The sequence below is a fragment of the Microtus ochrogaster genome, chromosome 2 (genome assembly GCF_000317375.1).
Source record: "Microtus ochrogaster isolate Prairie Vole_2 chromosome 2, MicOch1.0, whole genome shotgun sequence".
In the NCBI taxonomy this organism is placed as follows: domain Eukaryota; kingdom Metazoa; phylum Chordata; class Mammalia; order Rodentia; family Cricetidae; genus Microtus; species Microtus ochrogaster.
In genome coordinates this window covers 18,996,838-19,015,390 of record NC_022010.1, presented here as the reverse complement: position 1 = coordinate 19,015,390, position 18,553 = coordinate 18,996,838, and the positions used below count along the sequence as shown (strand labels likewise).

Genomic DNA, 18,553 nt, shown 5'->3' with positions numbered 1-18,553 from the left:
AGAGGAGAGGAGAGGAGAGGAGAGGAGAGGAGAGGAGAGGGGGGCAGCAAAGCATCACCCAGTCAGGAGTTTAAAACATCCAGCAGAGAAGATTGGAGTAGCCTGATTGACAGAGCAAACAAAGCAACATCATCTAATCAGGGACTTACAACATCCAGCAGAGACCAACTGGAGAAGCAGCTGCCGTGCTGGGGTTCCTATTGAGAGTCTTTTTCCATTGATGAGCTTTGGGCTTCCAGTCCCACTTCAGGCATTTTTACACCATGGGGTAAGCATCAGTGGTCTCTGCTGGGAAAGGTTCTTCTTTTAGCTCATCTCAAGGCTGTAATGTGCTCTTGGACTGGTTTGTTCTCGTTTTCTCCCTGTCCCAGAGTAAGGTCCAGGCCACTTAGCAAAAGGAACTTTAGAGGACATTTGAAATAAAAATGTTTGAGTCCAGGTAAGTGAGGACCCACTGGAGTCCAAAGCCCACTTTCAACAAGCTTAAACAGCACATGGCAACTTACCAATACAATGTATGCTACAAAGCCAGATATCAGCGTCAGGTGCTGATCCTCAGGACTCCGTTTACTTTATCCATTTTTAAATGTACAATGTATTTTATGCATAATTGTGCTTTGCCTACATGTATGTCTGTGCACCACATGGAGGCCAGAAGAGGGTACAGAATCCCTTGGAGCTGGAGCTAGAGCCAGTTGTGAGCTACCCTGTGGGTACTGAAAAATGAACCCAGGTCCTCTGCAAGAACAGTCAGTGTTCTTAGCTGCTGAGCCATCTCTCCAGCCCCGGTCCACTTCATCTTTTGGTCGCAGGGTCTCTCACTGATGTGGAACTCATCCATTTGGTCCTAGACTGGCTGACCAGCAAGCTCCAGGGATCCATCTTTTTGTCTTTGCTTCCTGCACTGGGAGTATAAGCATGCACCATTATCCTAATTTTTTTTTTTTTTGTGGGTTTGCAGGATTGAACTCTGGTCTTCACGCTTGTGTAACAAGCACTTGGACCAACCGAGTCATCTCCCCAGACCATATCTTTTCACGTTTTGAGGATGCTATCATTGTGTCTGTATGTGTGATCCCTTAATGACCCCAGTTTCCTTCCCGCTGTATCTCCACTTGTTCTTCTCTTTGTTCTAGAGCCTTCTCTTTCTTAGCTGCTGTCCTGCCTCTTTCAAATGGAAAGATGATATTAGGAATGGAGACTAGAGACCTTGTCTGTGTTGCCAGGGTGATGGATTTAGAGCCACTGAAGGCCATAGAGTCCTGCCAGCAGGTTCCTCCCTGCTGCCTAGGCTGCCTTGTCCCTTTGGCAGGGTGTCTCTTTTCTCTATTCATCGCATGGCTGCTGTGTCTTCTGAGAGGAGTGGAGCAGATGGGGAGACATGCTGACTTCTGGTCCATCAGTCACTCGAGCCTGTCCTCCATCCTTGCTGTCATCATCTTGACAACTGCTGAAAATAGCCCACCAGTTCCTTCTTGCCCCCAGCGCCTGCTGTTTAAGCTGATTGTTCCCAATGTGGCCCAATGTTGGAGCCACTGGGGCTGGTTCAAAAGAGCTAGGTGTGGTTCCTCCCCACCAGGAGATTTTGGTTGATTAGTCCAGAGAAGAGTTGGCCTGTCCAGAGTTCTGAGCACCCCCAGGTGACCCTAATTCTTAGTACCATATTGAAATTCTCTGGTTCAAGGAACACATAAGTGGAATTAAGCCAAAAAGGAAAGGGAGGACTTGAATTGTATACCCTGTACGAGGCAGGATTGTGCCAGAATGGTCATCCCCAGGGCTCCCTGGGGCACCTGATGGCTGATTCAGAGAGTGGAGCTCAGGACCGAGGACAGAATCTTTGTGTGGTGAAGGCCTGTGCAGGACAGAAGGCATTGGTACTGTTTTGTGACTGGGGACTATAAGAGCCTAGAGGGGGTGGGGATGACTCCTGTGCCCAGGTCTTGTGTCATCAGGGAGATGCTGAATGCTGAAGGGAAGGGTGTCACCTACATGATGTCTACTCTAAGTGTGGAGCAGAGAGGACACAAGCTCAGGCTTTAGGAGTTCTAGAGCCTTCTATGTTAGTGACAAGGGACTGATATGGATGTCTATAAAGAATTTTTTCTGTGACAGGTGTGGAGCTGTGCTTTTTTAAAAAATCATTTAAATTTTTAAAATTTACTTATGTGTTTTATATATGAGTATTCTGTCTGCTTGTATGCCAGAAGAGGGCATCAGATCCCATTATAGATGATTGTGAACTGCAATGTAGTTGCTGGGAATTGAACTCAGGACCTCTGGAAGAGCAGTCAGTGCTCTTAACCACTGAGCTATCTCTCCAGAGGCTATGGTCTTTATCTAGTTTCCTTTACTCAGTCACATATGGAAGTTATCCTACTAAGAATGACTTATCCAGCTACCACTGGCCAAAACCCCCAACCCAGCCATGCATGTACAGCAAGGAAAACTAGCTGTTGGTCACTGGGTGGACCCACTCAGAAACCTTCACCCTTACGGGGTCTCCATGTGGGATTGTGTGACCTTGTCTTCAGTCTGATCCTGTTGTGTGATACTCTGAGATGTCAAGTTGACAAAGGATGAATTTGTAATGGTTTTGCTTTGATTGTCCACAGGCTCTAGAGTCACCTAGGACACACATTTCTGGGCGTGTTCGAGAGAGTTTCTAGATGGGGGTTAATTAAGGAGCAAAGACCTACTACCCTGAATGTGGACAGCACCAGCCCGTGGGCTGGGAGCCTGGGTTATAAAGAGACAGGGAGTTGAGCACTGGCATTCACTTCCCTGCTTCCTGACTGTGGATACAAAAGGTTAAAGTAGCAGCTAAAAATCGGTGTTAGTTAGAATGTTTGACTTAACTCAGTGTATCCAAAATATCATTCCAACACCTTCAGTGATGTGGAAGTCACAGATGCTGTTAACTTTCTTTCCCTCGTCATCTTCAAAGCCCAGTGGCCATCTTATAATCATGCCTTTCTGTTTGGACTAGCCTCGTTTTGGTGCTTGATGGTCACTTAAGGCAGCGCAATAGGCAGGTGGAGCTGAGAGCCGGAAGATGAGAGACACCCACTGTGCATTTAGCAAATGCATTAAGCCGGGCGTGGTAACTCAGACTGTAGTTACTGGCACTTGGAAATCAGAAGCCGGAGAATTGCCAATTCAAGGCCAGCCTGGGCTACAGAGTTAGACTGTGTCTAACCTCCCCTCCTCCTCACAAAAATTAAGAGACGGAGAAAGGAGGAGAAGAAGGCGGAGAAAGGCTCACCACTGAGCTTCATCCCCAGTCTTGACAAAGGGAGGGAGCAGACATGGCTTTGGGGCCTGGCTATAGCTGGGGTTTGAAGGCCGATATTAGTGAGGATGGCTGCAATGGAACTGAAGAGGAACTGCTGCCCCACTCCCGTGTTTGCCACCTCTGTGAACCCCAAAGACAGGACCAGCTCTCTTGCCCTGTCAGGATTCAGGCCTCCCCTGCAGTGAACAAGGGCCATTGGATGTTCCCAGGAGCTGAGCCCCCATATTACCCAACACCCTCTCCCAAACCACAGCCTGCTGGGAAGGAAACATGAATCTCTTCTACCACGGCCTCTGCCTCCAGCAGAGGACCCAGAGTGAGAGACCACAGACTGCAGCTCTCTGCCTCGGCCTATAAATATTTAAATGGCAGCCTGGCTCTCAGAGCGGAGTGGAGTGCGTCAGAGGCCAAGGGCAAGCTTTTTGACCCTTTGTCAATTTACACAGTGAAATACGATTCCGCTGGTTCCTGTTTTCAGAAGTCCTCTGTGGCTCCTTTTCCCATAGTCCAAAGGGTGGCTGCGCCTCCAGATGCAGAATTCAGAGCGGGCAGGTAGGCCTGCAATGATTGCAAATATAAAAATGCAGATAATAAAATTCTTTTTTCTTGCCCACAGAATCAGGCCTTGTGGGTTTTCGGCTCCTCTCGCCTGAGCTGTTTCAGCACTAGGGCGGATGGACAGCTCCTAGCTCAGCCTGGCGCAGGCCTTAATTTCCTAGGGCTGGGTCCCTTAAAAGCCTCATTCCGGGCTCTCACTGCTTCTCCCTAGGCTGCCAAGCCTGACCTCAGAAGGCCCTCAGGCTCCAGCCTGCCACAACTCCTTCCTGTGTGCTCTCTGGTATTCGGGTTGTCTGCTGTCAGCTCCTGGGATCCTCTCAAAGCCTCTGGAAGGTCAGCCAGTAGAATCGTGGAGAAGAGGATGTGGGGGAAAGGCTGGCACCTGGAGACTTGCCATCTTACTGTTGAAAACACTCCCTAGTGAGCTGTGGCCTGGTGCGTGTCCAGATGTTTGTTTCATGTCTGGTGCTGTGATAAAATAGCCCGACAACTGTGAACTAACAGAGAAAGGGGCTTGCTTCAGCTCACCATTCCAAATTACAGTCCATCACTGTGGGGAAATCAAGGCAGGAGTTTCAAGTAGCTAGTCACGTGACATGTGCAGTCAAGGGCAGAGAGAAGTGAATGTACACTCACCTACTTGCTTGTTCTCAGCTTGGTTTCTCTACTCACACAGTGCCCTGCCTAGGGAATGGTGTTGCCCATTAAGACAACCAACCAACATAGTTCCCCACAGGCATGTCCATGGGCCAACCTGATCTATATAAGACCCCGTTGAGACTCAAGGATGAGAGGAGTTCACTCTGGCCCTGTGTCACATCCCTGACACTCCCTGCTTACACAGCTTTCATATACCCCAGACAGGCCCACAGGACAACCCAACCCCTCATCAACACTCTCTTCCTAGACAATCCTAGATGACAATGACAGCTAACCAGCTCCTCAGCAAGACAAGCTTCCAACAAAGGAAGGATTAAAGAACAGCCACGGGAGGTGCTTCTGAGTAACACCAAGGGTTGAAAACACAGATTCTATGAAGCTCAGTTAGAGCTATTAGGACGAATCCATCAATATTTATAAAATAAAACTTAATAATTGACTTTCCCTGCCTCTAAAATACCATCTTGGCCAGCCAGATCGTCTCTTCTGTCTTGGGTCAATATTGCAGGTAGATGCAGTTTGCTTTGTTTCAACGGTAATGTTTAACTTTTAAACCATTTCTGGAGGTTTGAATGAGAAATGTCCCTCATAGATCCAGGTGTTTAAACACTTGGTCCCCAATAGGTGGCGCTGCTTGGGGAGGTGATGGAACCTTTAGGAGATAGCACCTTGCTGGAGGAAGTACATCAATGGTGGTGGACTTTGAGGGTTTATGGTCTCAATCCATTTCTCTCTCTCTCTCTCTCTCTCCTCCTATTCTCCCTCCTTTCCCCATCACTCTCCTTCCCCCTTTCTCCTCCTTCCCCCTCCTTCTTCCTTCCCCTTCTTCTCTCCCTCTCTACCTGCTCCCTTTTCCCCTTTCATCTTCCTCTCTTCTCTCCTCCCTTCCCCCTCTTCCTCCCCTCCCACCTACTTTGTCTATATAGCTAAGATGTGATCTCTCAGTCTCTTGCTCCTATTAGCATATCTTCCCTACCACTATGGATTCTGGCCCCCTGGAATGGTAAACTTGGGTTGCTTTGGGTCATTTTTTTTTAAAAATCACAACAACAGAAAAGAAACGAATACACTCTCATTTGTGTGTGTGTTTGTGTGTGTAGGTGTGTTTGTCTCCTAAGTGGTGTGTGTGCATGCATGTGCCACAGTGCACTTGTGGGGTCAGAGAACAACTCGTGGGAGTTGGTTTTCTCTTTCTCCCGTGTCAGTTCTGGGGAACTCAGATTGTCTAGTTTGGCGACAAGCACTTCTACCCACCGAGCCAGCTTGCCAGCCCCAGGTGGCAAACACTCTGTTATTTATCCCTAAGCACTGCCAGGTTAGCAAGGGGATATCTGCTCACTGCCAGCCTTGTCTTCACTTGGACCTCTCTGTCTCCCAGCCAGGGCCTGTTTGGGCCAGATGTCTTCAGTGTGTCATGGACACTCACCTCTGTTTAGCTTTCTGGCTGTGATGGGTTGACAGGTCTCCCCAGAGCTTCTGAAGTTCTTTCCCTCGGTGCCTGTGAACATGACCTTGTTTGAAAACAGGATCTGTTGTCACAGATGCAAGGTTAGTTAAGGTTATTCAGTGGCCCAAACCCAATGTGACATGTGTCCTTATGGAGTGGGATTTCTCACATGCATAGAGGAGAGTGGTATGAAGACACCAGAGAATCATCCTGTTAGGCCTGAATCCACAAAATCCCCAAAAGCCAACAAGGAGACCGAGTCCTGTATGTAAAAGCAGAGAGCCTTTATTTTATGCAAGTTTGCAAACTTGGTCTCTCTGTATGTCCAATGTATTGAAATAAACGGAGAGCCCTGAGCTCAGATAGAGTTGGGTTTTTATAGTAGTAGAAGTGGGGGTGAGGGGTTTCTGAGGTTCAGGACCCCTAATTGCCTGGCATTTGTCTAGGGATGTCCTGGTGAGCATGCTGGCAGGTGGCCCTATCTACAGCAGTTGGAACCTTAGGCATTTCCTTTGGTTGGTCTGTTCTTGGGTGGTGCTCAGGTAATCTTAGTTTATGGTCCTTCCTGCAACCAGGTATTGCTTCAGGATAAACTACTGAGACTCAGGCCTCCATTAAACTTATGGCAGGTGATAATGGTTGGAAGTAAAGAACTTCCTTTGGGTGATCTGTTCATATTTAGCTTATCATGGCTGGCTCCTACAATCCCAAACTGAGGAATGCCACAGGCTGAGAGAGGCCTGGGGACAGGCTTAGAGCAGGTTCTCCCAGTTGGCCCTGAAAAGAAACCAGTGACACCAGCCCCTTGACCTTGGGCCTCCAGCTTTTCAAACCAAGAGACAGAACACCTTTTTCATTGAGCTCCCAGACTGAAATACTTTTCTATTCAGCCCCAGGGACAAGCCACTGGCTCTGTGTGAGAGAAGACATGAAAGGGACAGTCCTGTTTGCCTCACACTGTCAAGAGCTGGCCTTGTCAGGGACAGGTAGAATTCTAACCTCTGCCATCCATGGTTTTCTACTCATTTCTAGTGGGAGGGGACGCATCTCCTCACAGGACCCTTCATGATTCTTGCAGGACCTGCTCTTACCATAAGTGGATGCAATCTCCACTTAGAAGGAGGTTGTTGCGGCGGGTTTGTCTTGTGGGTTTCCCATACTGCTAGTTAAGACTATGACACAACCACATTCAAGAAAACACACAGCTTTAGAATCGCTTCTTTCAAAAAGAATATTAAAAGTCAGCCCAAGTATTCGACACTGGAAACCAGATGAAGAAAATAAAGCAGAAGAGGAACAAAAGGGCAAACAAAGGGAAGACCAGAAAATGATGAGTTAGCGACAAGCAGTAGAGGCAGAAGTTATATTTCTAAATTTTGAAAAGACTTATTTTTTTAAATTTTCATTTTTGTGGTTATGCACATGAGTGCAGTGCCATCAGAAGCTAGAAGGGGGAGTCAGATCCCCTGGACCTGGAGGCACAGAGGGTTGTGAATCCCCCCATATGGGTGCTTGGAACTGAACTCAGGTCCTCTGTAATAGCAGTACACACTCTTTACCTAGATCCATCTCTCCACCCCCCCCCCCCCCAGCAAATGTTTTTAAGTCCTAGATAGGCAGTTTCCATTGCAACTCTTTCTAGAAGACTTCAGTCATCTATTCTCCCAGCTAAGGGTAAGACTGGTGCTTCCATAGTTCCTTAAAAGCTCCGCGAGTGTGCATCTCCAGATTCAGAGTTCCACTGATCAGCTCAAGCCCTTAGGAATCCTTTACCCAAGACAGTGGTGGGAGACAGGGCTCTGGAAAAACTAAAAGAAAAAGATCAGATCAAATGCTATTGCTTCCTAGATTCTTCCTGAGCGTGGCTGCCAAGCTGCGTGAGCCTGTCTGCCTTTGCGCCTTCACACCAACGTGGGGACTTCACCTGTGCTGGGATGGGACGGTACCACGGGCAGCTCCAGGGCCTGAAGGCTGTGTATGTCCTCAGTCTCCCACTTTCTGCCCATGCGCATTTGTTATGGGTCACTCCTATGGCAAAATACCTGATGCAAAGGCATTCAAGGAAGGAAAGGTTGTGTGTTGACTCATGGTTGGAGGGCGCCACCCGTAATGGTGGGGAAGGAAGGAGGCCACGATACATCCACAATTGGGAAACCGAGATGAATGCCCGGGATCCCGGCTCACTGAATGCTGCTCCCGGTTGGGCGCATATTCCCACCTCAACTAACACAGTCTAGAGACTCCCTCACAGACACGCCCCGAGGGTGTCTCCTAGGTGATTCCAGATCTTGTCAGATGGACAGTCTTACCCATGACACCATGTGTCCATGGCTAAATGGCTTGCCTCGGGGTTGGTGTTCTCATCTGTAAAGTCAGGCTGAGAGTATCAGTTACCCGGTGGGAAGGATGCGGTGGCTTCCAACACGGTGTGCTCAGAACTCTGCCAGGCATGTGGAAGAACTCAATGGTTGCGACCGACACCTCTCTGCCATCACGACGCCTTCATTCTTGTTATGGTCTTCACATTTTACCCTAACAGCTCCTTTTTTTTTAGCTGTGTCTTTCAGAGCCTGCAACTTCCCTCAGTAACCATGTGACTTACTGTTCTTTTATACCTCCTGCTTCCTGTGGCATCTGTGCGTGTCTGCATCTGTTTGTCTGTCCCATCAGTGGGGTGAGAACCTGCAAAGCCACACACAAACTTGGTTCCATGTAGAGAGCGGTGGTTCTCAACCTGTGGGTCATGGCCCCCAAAAGACCATCGGAAAACACAGATCTTTGCATTATGATTCATAACGTTAGCAAATTACAGTTATGAAGTAGCAACAGAAATAAATTTACAGCATTGGGGGGTCACCACAGCATGAGGAAGTGTATTAAAGGGTCAAAGCATTAGGAAGGTTGAGAACCACTGCTGTAGAGCAAAATAAATGAGCTGAGTTTTTTGGGACAACAATCCTCTGGAGAGCCTCAGTGAAGAACCTTCAGGAGGCAGGAGACTCCCAAGGAGCAGGGGGTGCGGGGAGACTCCGCCCTAGCTCTTTTCCCTTTATAGAAATAAGCAGTCCTAGGCTCTCTCCATCCCTGCTTAGCATCCTTGCCATGACATTTACAAAGCAACTATTTTTTTTTTTAAATAACAACTCCTGCTGCATAAATTTCTGTTCATGAAAACGCTGCCTGCGATCTCTTTGACATTTTCGTCTGAGGTCAGCCGCTTGAACGCTTGAACCAGCAGTTTTAGGGTACAGTGTGCTTTAAACTAAAGAAGTCACGCTTATTGGGAGGAACGCCTCCTCCCTGTCACTCCCCTTTGCCCCCTGGAAAATAATGGTTATTCACAAATACCACTTGAGGGGCTGGGGGTGTGGCTCAGTTGGTGGAATTAATCCATTGCACTAAATAAACTAGGCATGGAGACACAAGCCTTTTGCAGGAAACTCAAGTGGCAGAGGGTCTTTCTAGCCCTAAGTCAACAAGCACTTTGTGGGCAGGGTTTGGAGAACCGCATTCGTTTCTTGAAGGGCTTTCTAGATGCTTCCAACAGCGTGTCTAAGGCTGAGACAGGAGGATGCTCCTTGGGTAAACAAGCTTTTGCTCCTGCAGGGAATGGAAGACACTACTTCCCCTGACCATGGGCTGTAAAGAGACTCCACCTCCTCACACCAGGGGCTGTAAGAAGACTCCACCTCCCCCCCTCCCCATGGGCTGCGAGGCATGGGAAAGCCTCCTCTGATATGCTATGAGATGATTCCTTCTAAGGCCGCGGTGCCTGGCGCAGGGCTGCCTCCAGTAGCAGCAGACACAGATGTGCTGTTAAAGGGAGTTCTATTTAGGGCCACAGAGTGGAGGAGAGGATGGCACAAAAGCTGAGGATGCTCAAATGTACCCTGAAGGGCTTTTAAGAATGGCATTGGCAACTGGCTGTCGGGGGGATGGGATGAGCTTGGTCTCCAGAAAGCACCTGCCTCCAGGGGGCAGAAATTGCCCTCTGACTGCCTTGCCTTTGGTTCTGGTGCTGGTGGTGCAGATGATTGGCTTTCTCTTGCCACGGTAGTCTGGGGATCTTTATCACTGAGCCATGGGATCAGCGCAGGATTGGTTTATCCCTCGGTGCTGGTGTGTTTGTATCTGAGCTTCCATGATGTACTCTATGCAACCTCTGTCCTCTCTGACGTCTGTAGTGCTTTCCCTATTTGAGTTCTAGTTGTATGATCTCCCGAGCCCATAGATGGAGAATGCAGTGGCCTCCCTGCCACCTGGCCGTCTGCTGTAGCAGCATTTTTAGTGAAAGGAGCTGGAGGATATTCTGTTAAGTGAAACAAGCCAGGTGTAGACAGACACGGACCATATTATTTTATTCATGCAAGAATCTTGAAAATTCAAGAGCTGGGCATGGTGGAGCATGCCTTGAGACCTAGCACTTGGGAGGCAGAGGCAGGTAGCGGCCTTGTTCAGAGCCCAAACTGAGAAAATCAGGCACAACGGCTAAGGGTTCTGGTAAGGGATACTTGTCGGTGTCTCCTCCAGGGCACATGCTCTGTTGGCACTGGAACTCACCCTTACTCCTGGCCTGGAGTTGTGATAGGGGGCTGTTTGTTTCTCAGAGGTGGACCTCATTCCCAGAAGTCCTTGGGGCTAGGTGGGACATGTGACTGATTCTAACCAATAAGAATGGGATGTCGCAAGTATGCCTATGTGTGTACACGTATGCATATGTGGTACATGTATGCACATGTGTGTGCATACATGTGTGCATGGGTATGTACGTGTGTACAAGGCATAGCCTCTTCCCAGCGTGCCTGCAGCTGGATGCTGAGGGCAAGGCCCACAGGCATGTGATAGAGGGTTGCATCTGACTCAAGCCAGGTGAGAACACCCTCACCACCCTCATCTCCCAGGGAGGCATAAAGGAGTGTTGCAGAGGACCTGAAATACCAGCGTCTTGGAGCAGAGGTGGCTAACACTAATATGCATGGCTCTGACCCCTTCAGTTACACCCTTCTCCAGCAGTCTCTCCTCTCTCACTCCAGACACTCGACTGAATCTGCGAGCTGCTGCAAAGGGTCTGCCAGAGACTAGGGTCCTGCTCCTTGGGCTTTAAGTTATGGGTTCACAGAGAATCCTGATATCCACATATTGTCATGGGACCAGAGTTAAATGCAGCATCTAGGATCCCACGATATTTAACTTATGATGCTTGGGACTGATAATCCCTGTATGTTTTGTCATGTTTGTATGTGCATATCTGCATATGTATGTGCAGATATGCCTGCACATGTGTGCGTGGGAAGCTAGAGGTCAACATCTGGGATCTTGCTCAATCACTATCTTATTTTTTGAGACAGGATTTCTCCCTGACTCTGGAGACCCTAGAACTTGCACACAAGAATAACTAATTGCCACCAAGCTCCAGGAGTCTTCTTGTTTCTGCTACTAGTTAGTACTGGGGTTACAGAGGTGTGCTACTGTGTCTGGTAAAAATTGTTTTTAAAAAGATGCAATTTTATACATAGGTGTGTTTTGCCTGTGTATGTGCACTATATGTATGCAATCCCTGTAGAGGCCAGAAGAGGGCATCAGATCCCCAGGACTGGAGTTAACAGGTGATTGTGAGTGGCCTTGTGGGTGCCCAGAACTAAACCCAGATTCTCTATAAGAGCATCAAATCTTCTTAACCACGGAGCTACTTCTCCAGCCTTCTGGCATCTGGCTTTTTAACGTGTGTTCTGGGGGGGAGGTGTCTAAACTCAGGTTCTCATAGTTGTGAAGCAAATCTTTCATTGAGCTGTCTCCTCAGCACCATTTAAAAAATATGATAATGTCAATAGTTTTAACTCGATTAGGGATTCTTTGAAAGAATAAGAGTTTAGAAAACATTTGCATCACCCATATGTCTGTCCATCCAAAATGCTATGCTAATGCATGTTTGTAGCTGGGGTCTTCCTTTGTTGGGCTGTGTAGAGGATGTGGCTGAGTGTATTTTGGGATATTGTTGGAATAGTTTTATTTAAATCTTCATGATTATTAATATTCTGTGTTTAAATGATACATTCTGTGCATAGTTTAAAGGGGTGGTTTAATTACATCCATTATTTTCCTTCAAACAAATTAATGCGAACTGAATTTTGAATTCAAAGAATGTTTCGAAGGCATTTGGTAAGCAGCCAAAGGCCTCTTAGGGTGGGCGTGCCTTTCTTCCTGTCTCCAGCCCACAAGGCTCTTCCTTTCCTGACAGCCCTGGGAGCGTTTTTTTCCATCTGTAATTTATTATAAAATATTCAGATACTTTGAATACAGACTATTCAAAGAAATATAGACATTGGGCTAAAGAGACAGCTCAGAGGTTAAGAACAGTTGGTGCTCTTGCCGAGGAACCACGTTTGGTTCTCTGCACCCATGTGGCAGCTTACAATCTATAACTCCAGTTCCAGGAGATCTAGTGCCCTCTTCGGTCCTCCTCAGGCACCAGACATTGCTGTACTGTGCATAGATACATACAGGCAAAACACCCTGACACAGAAGACAGAAATAAATATCAACTAGGGCCATGTCTACTCCTTGACAATCACTGCTTATATTTCCTATACAATGATGTGTGTGTGTGTGTGTGTGTGCGCGTGCGTGCACGTGCATGCACTTGTGTACAGAGTCTGTATGTGTTCCATGGGATCCTATAGGCTCATGTTGTGGTGTAGTAAGCTGGGGACCAACCCAAGGCTGCTCCCCTGGGTGCCCATCACCTCTGCCCCTGCTCTGGGTTCAGAGCCCGACTCTGTGACAATGAATTGTGTGGCCTTCAACAGCCTCTTCACTTATGAGACAGTGTCCCCTTATTTCCCAGGAGGTAACTTCGAAAGCATTCACCATCTCTAGCTTTGCACCGCATGTTTTACAGGAGGGTTTCCTAATTATTGTGGGGTCTCTACCCGACGAGTCAATGCTGAAATAGTCCCATTGTCTCTGAGCTCATTTCCATCACCCAACTGAGACCTTTGCAACTCCCAGATTGGTGCCAGGCAAACATGGAAGGGCTTGGTCTCTTAATTTTGGTCCGAAGGATAGAATATGCCCTAATCCAAAAATCCACATTGGCCCTGCTTGGACCCCAGGAGAACTTCTATATGGTGAATACAGCCTCCAGGGCAGCCAGCACTGAGAACAGAGATGTGGGGCTCAGACTGAAGAAAGGATGGACACAGAGCACACACAGGAAGAAAGACTTTCGGTCCTGATGTCCTGGCTCTGCTATCCCCAGAAGCAGGGTTAGCCTAGGATTTCCTGACGTCATTGCCTACTGTGCTGACTCCCCAGAGTGACTATGATGAGACCTTAGCCTTGAACTCGACACATTGTGCCCCCCAACACATCATACTTAGCTTCTAAGTTCACACACAAGCACGGTAACTCAAGCAAATTAATTTGGACTTGTTCTTCAGACCCTTCAAGATACTGATAGTTTTAAACCTCTCCTCTGATCCATGGAGACTTGTTGTAATGTTAGTTTTCTTAAGTGGCTAACGAATCAGGGTTTGGCAGGGTCAGGATCCATGTGCAGTTATATTTTGAGGCAGCATGCAACCTGGGTTGCATGCGCGCGCACACACACACACACACACACACACACTGCTCTAATAAATTAAAAGCAGCTAGGCTCTCATTAAAATCACAGCCCAGGAAGTAGGTCTGACCTCATCTTCCATTCTGGCTTCAGACCTTTGTGCAGCTTCAGGAAATCTTGCTTCCCCATTTCCTTCCCTTATCCTGCAGTGTGGACCATAGATCGCACTAACTCAGGGTCTGGGAGGCAGAGAAGAGCTAGTGTCCGCTGGAGTTGCCTGGGAGTGGCTTTGGGAGGGTCGTTTCTTGGCCTCCTACGTCAGGGCCTTTTCACCTGCTTCAGCCATGCTTGAGCCCCCTCTCTCCTAGTCCTGGGATCTTCTGTAACAGCGCTGAAACAGTGCAGAGACCCTGCCGTATGACCCCACTTGAACGTTCCCGTCCTGTGCTTCACCTCCCAGCACTCTCACTCCATAGGGCCATGCTACCTCTGGGGTCCCAAGACTCAAACTCAGCACCACAGAAGTTCGTTCTGGTGCTCAAAGTCACCGAGGTTAGGGTAGGGACTTCTGCCGTAGGTGACAACCCATAGTGGCACTTCACAGCAGGGAGCAGTGCCAGGCTTATTGCCAAAGCACGCTGTGGGTGGGATCTGGCTTGATATCTGTTGTGTTCCTCACAGGGACTCTTCCTCTGACCCCAGGGGCCTGTCTTTGATGTGAGGGTCAGGTGGCATCAAGGGCCTCATTTCGGAGCCTTCTCTTTGGAGTGGTACTCAGCAGGAGAGTGTTAGGGATGTCTGACTTCCTGTCACCTGCGGGTTATCGTGTCCTGTCTCTGAAGCAGCCTGATATCAGCTGACGAGAGACAGGGTGGGTTAAGAGAGTGAAATGATTCCCTTCTTGTCCTTCTCTGGGGCACCAGGAGGGCCTTGTTGACTTTATTTGTGGGTATGGCTGCTCAATCTTCGCTTTGTAACATTCTCAGCATTTTATGATATTGATTTATTTCATTTTATTAACAAAAACGGGAACTGGGAAGATGGCTCAGTGGGTAAAGCGCTTGCTACGTAAGTGTGAGGACCTGAGTTTGAATCCCCAGCACCCCTGTGAGTGTATGAGAGGCAGAGACAAGGGCTCCCTGGAGAAGGGTGACCAGTCACTCTAGGTCAGACAGTGAGCTCTGTGTTCCCCAAGTGCCCCACCTCTACATATGAGGGGAAGAACAATAAAGAAGAAACCAGATATCAACTTCTGACCTCTATATACACTCACACACATGCACCCACATATGTGTAAACACACACACACACACACACACACACACACACACACACACACACACACACCCAGTGTTCCCTTGGAAACAGCTCAGACCAATGACCCGTTTCTCTGTGATTTGTACCAACCACCTACATCTTATGGGGTGAGAGGGACGTCCCATGGCCACATAGGTCTAGATCGGTCAAGTTAAAATTCCAATACCTCTCCTTTTGAGCTGTGCCTCAGTTTCTCCATCTGTAACACAGACACAGTCTCAGTGCCCTCATGGGTCTCCGAGGGGTCCATGTGATACTTTAAGTGCTTAGACTGTAGGGTTTAATGTTCAGTAAGTGCTCACAGTGCCGGCTGCCTGCTATCGCCCCAGGAACGTTAGTAATTAGCATTAAAGCTGAAGATCAAAGCTCCCAAATTATTTTATTTTAGAAAATAAATACCACACGCTGAATTTCAGTTCCGAGACAAATAACTGAGCTTGGTCTGCGGCCGAGCCATGTGGTTGTCAGAGGCTTTTAGGAGCGGTGAAATGAAGGTTTCTGGAGAATGATTAACCTGATGGGGTGGCTCCTGGGTGGGAAGGCGTTTAATTAAACTCCAGGCTCGGCTGCTGGGGAGCCGCACTCAGGCAGGCAGCATCCCAGGTGTCCCGCTCTCTGCTCTGCGGGCTCTGTCTTTGAGTGACAGCAGCAATTCCGGTGGTGGGTCCTCCCACCGTCTTCCTTGGTGGCTTAAATACCATGACAGACAGCCCCAGAAAGGTCCCGGTGCTGTTCACAGCCCAGAGCATATAGGTGACAAATCCTGAGTATCGGATATGGAGGTGAAACATGCCAGCCTTAAATGGAAAGCCGCACTGGAGGGCTGAGGGTTCCTGACATATGAGGAAGTGTGTAAGTGATTTTCTTAAATTAGTTATTATGATTAGTGTGTGTGAGTGCACACATGATGTGTGTGTGAGTGCACACATGATGTGTGTGTATACGTGTGAGTGAGGAAGTGTGTGATTTTCTTAAATTAGTTATTATGATTAGTGTGTGAGTGCACACATGATGTGTGTGTGAGTGCACACATAGTGTGTGTGTGTGAGTGCACACATGATGTGTATGTATATGTGTGAGTGCATACATGATGTGTGTGTGAGTGCACACATGATGTGTATGTATATGTGTGAGTGCATACATGATGTGTGTGTGAGTGCACACATGATGTGTGTGTGAGTGCACACATGGTGTTATGTATATGTGTGAGTACACACATGATGCGTGTGTGCCATGATGCACATGTGGAATTTAGAGGACAAGTTTTGCGGCGTTGGTTTGTGCGGGTTCTGGGACTTGAACTCAGGTCGTCAGGGTTGTTTGGTGAGCGCTTTAGCCGTTGGGCCACCTCGCCAGCCCACAAGTGTCTTTAGATCTCTGGAATTCCTTTATTGATGTCTCTCTAGGGCTCAGAGCAGTCTGACTCCTTTTCCTGGGGGAAGGTTTTATCTTGCTTTCAATTTCCACTCGCTAATGCTCTGTCATTCACGGCCAAGTGGAATGCAAGACAGAAAGTCTTTAATTCAACAACGGGCTTTCTGGCACTTCTGAGGAGCAAGGTGCCTTCCGGGGATGAAGACAGCTTTAAACACAGTGTCCCGGCTCTGGCCCTGTGGGATGTGTGACATGGACCAAGTGAATGAGTCTCACATGCATGAGCTGGAGGAAGATGAGAAGAACCCCTTCCTAGGACGGTGTAGGTACTTGCTAGATGCAAAACAGTAGCCGTTAAGGTGTGTGTGTGTGTGTGTGTGTGTGTGTGTATGTGATATTTTTGGCCATTTAAAAAATTAGACTTAAACATGCAATTTAGGTTTAAAGGTAAACTGATACGGAACTTGGGGTCCCACTCCCCACCTTTTATTCCCCCCATCTTGTGAGTAAGGCACATTTTGATACAAGTGAGACCCAATATTGGGGCTTCGCTATGTTCACATGTCCATAGGTTCCCAGAACTGTGTGCTCTATGGGGTATGGGACCCACAAGGGAAGGGAGAGACAGAGTAGGAAAACTAGTGTCTTCTGGGCCCTGCTTACTGTTGAAACACGAGATCCCACGGTGGCTCCGTCCGTGTGACTCACCGTGACAGATATACCCTGTGCTAGCAGCCCCCATTTACAGATTGAATTTCCTCTCTATTGACTGACACAAAGCCGCTCCCGAGCCCAAGGCTGTCCATGAATAAGTAAACAGTCTTCCAGCCCCGTGCAGAGCAGAGCAGCCAGGGCTGGAGCTGAGAGAGGCTGGTGAGCACTGGGTGCTGGAGGGGAGGCTTGGCCAGCCTGCGGGAGCCGCTGATATCCCGTAAGTACCTTCTGTGTGGGATGGGGAGAGCCAGGTGAGTGACTGAGCGTCCACTTAGTTGGACGCACAGAAAGCCTAGCATCCTTATGGGCTGTAGCTGGCAGAAAGAATTGCTGGACCCCCGGGGCAGGGTGGGACAGGGGCAGATTTTCCAGCCTGCATGTGTAACTCACACTTCCAAACTTTCCAGGCTCTAACTATGGTTTGCATTTTAGTTGTCATCTGTGGACTTAACTGTAGACATGTCCACAGGCTGATGTCAGCCAGGAGAGAGATCTTTGGCCTGGAGGTCAGCTCATGGGCTAGGTTGCAAGGAAGTTGTTCTCCCTCCCGCGTCACTCAAAACAGTAAGGGCCTCACAGGTAGACAGACCCGTGGCAGGCTGCCTGCTGCCGCTGTTCCTTTGAGACTGGCTTTGCCCTTGCTTGTTTAAACATCACAGCCGAACAGTGTCTATTCACCCCGAAGATGCCTTGGGCAGAGCTTTTTCTCAGCTTCCTATCCCATTTGAGAACAATGATTTTCAAGTTTTTGAGGCTGACTGATGAGACCATGAAGAGTTTAGGGGTTGAGAAGAATCAGAAAACGATCAGGAAGATCTCAGCCTTCTCGCTTTGTATCTTATCAGTCCAGGGTTGGTGGGAAGCCGAAGGTGGCTCAAGGTAGTTTATTTTGTCAATGTAGGGTGAATCCAAGGAAACAGACCCAACCTTGTGGGTGGAAGGAACAGATCCTCTGCTCCTCAATGGTCCTGTTTACAGTAGAGCAGGTGGCCTGTGTTTGTGTATGTGGCTCGGCATTTGATGGCCGCGGTAAAAGGTACATCAATTAATCATGGCTTTTGTTCCCATCTTCCTACACAGCTCAGTTAATTAAAGCTCGGCACGAAGTGATAGCCTAGCTCTGCGCTCAATTCTTCCACGCACGTTCCTCTCAAAGCTGTTATCCAGCCGGACCACTTTTGAATTAATAATCCTAGCTCCTGGGAAGACTCAGAGAGCAGTTTCCCACGCTTTGCAGCCGTGAGCAGACTATTCGGCCAGCCAGGTGGGACATTAGACCTCGCACAGGAGCCAGAATGGTGGTAGAGAAGCCAGTTAGCTGATTCTGTGCAGAGACACCCACCTCACCCCCCAAGTTCATGGAATGCATCATGGACCTAGGAATTACTGTTCTAATAACACATAGGCTTAGGAGCTGAGAAGATGGCTTACTGGTTAATAACTTGCCAAGGAAACATGAAGAGCAGAGTTTGGGTCTCCAGAATGCACAGAAATGCTGGCTGCACACAGCAGCCCCCACCCCGTAATCCCAGTCTCAGAAGGCTGAGCCAGGAAACTCCAGCACAAGTCAGCTAGCAAGATGAGCAGTATTGGTGAGCTCTGGGTTTGATTAACAGATGCTGCCTCA

The 18,553-nt window shown here is 48.4% G+C and overlaps 1 protein-coding gene across 8 annotated transcripts in view; it reads left to right on the top strand.

The window, feature by feature from the left end:
• Positions 1 to 18,553, top strand: part of Rimbp2 (RIMS binding protein 2) — a 191,682-nt gene that overhangs the window by 33,375 nt on the left and 139,754 nt on the right. The window contains exon 1 of one of the 8 annotated variants that reach the window (XM_026784544.1): positions 15,576 to 15,690. The exons of the other annotated variants lie outside the window; for them this stretch is intronic. The gene's annotated coding sequence lies outside the window, so the exon portion shown is untranslated. Of the gene's footprint in view, positions 1 to 15,575; positions 15,691 to 18,553 lie in introns of those variants that run through there. 8 annotated transcript variants of the gene reach the window in all.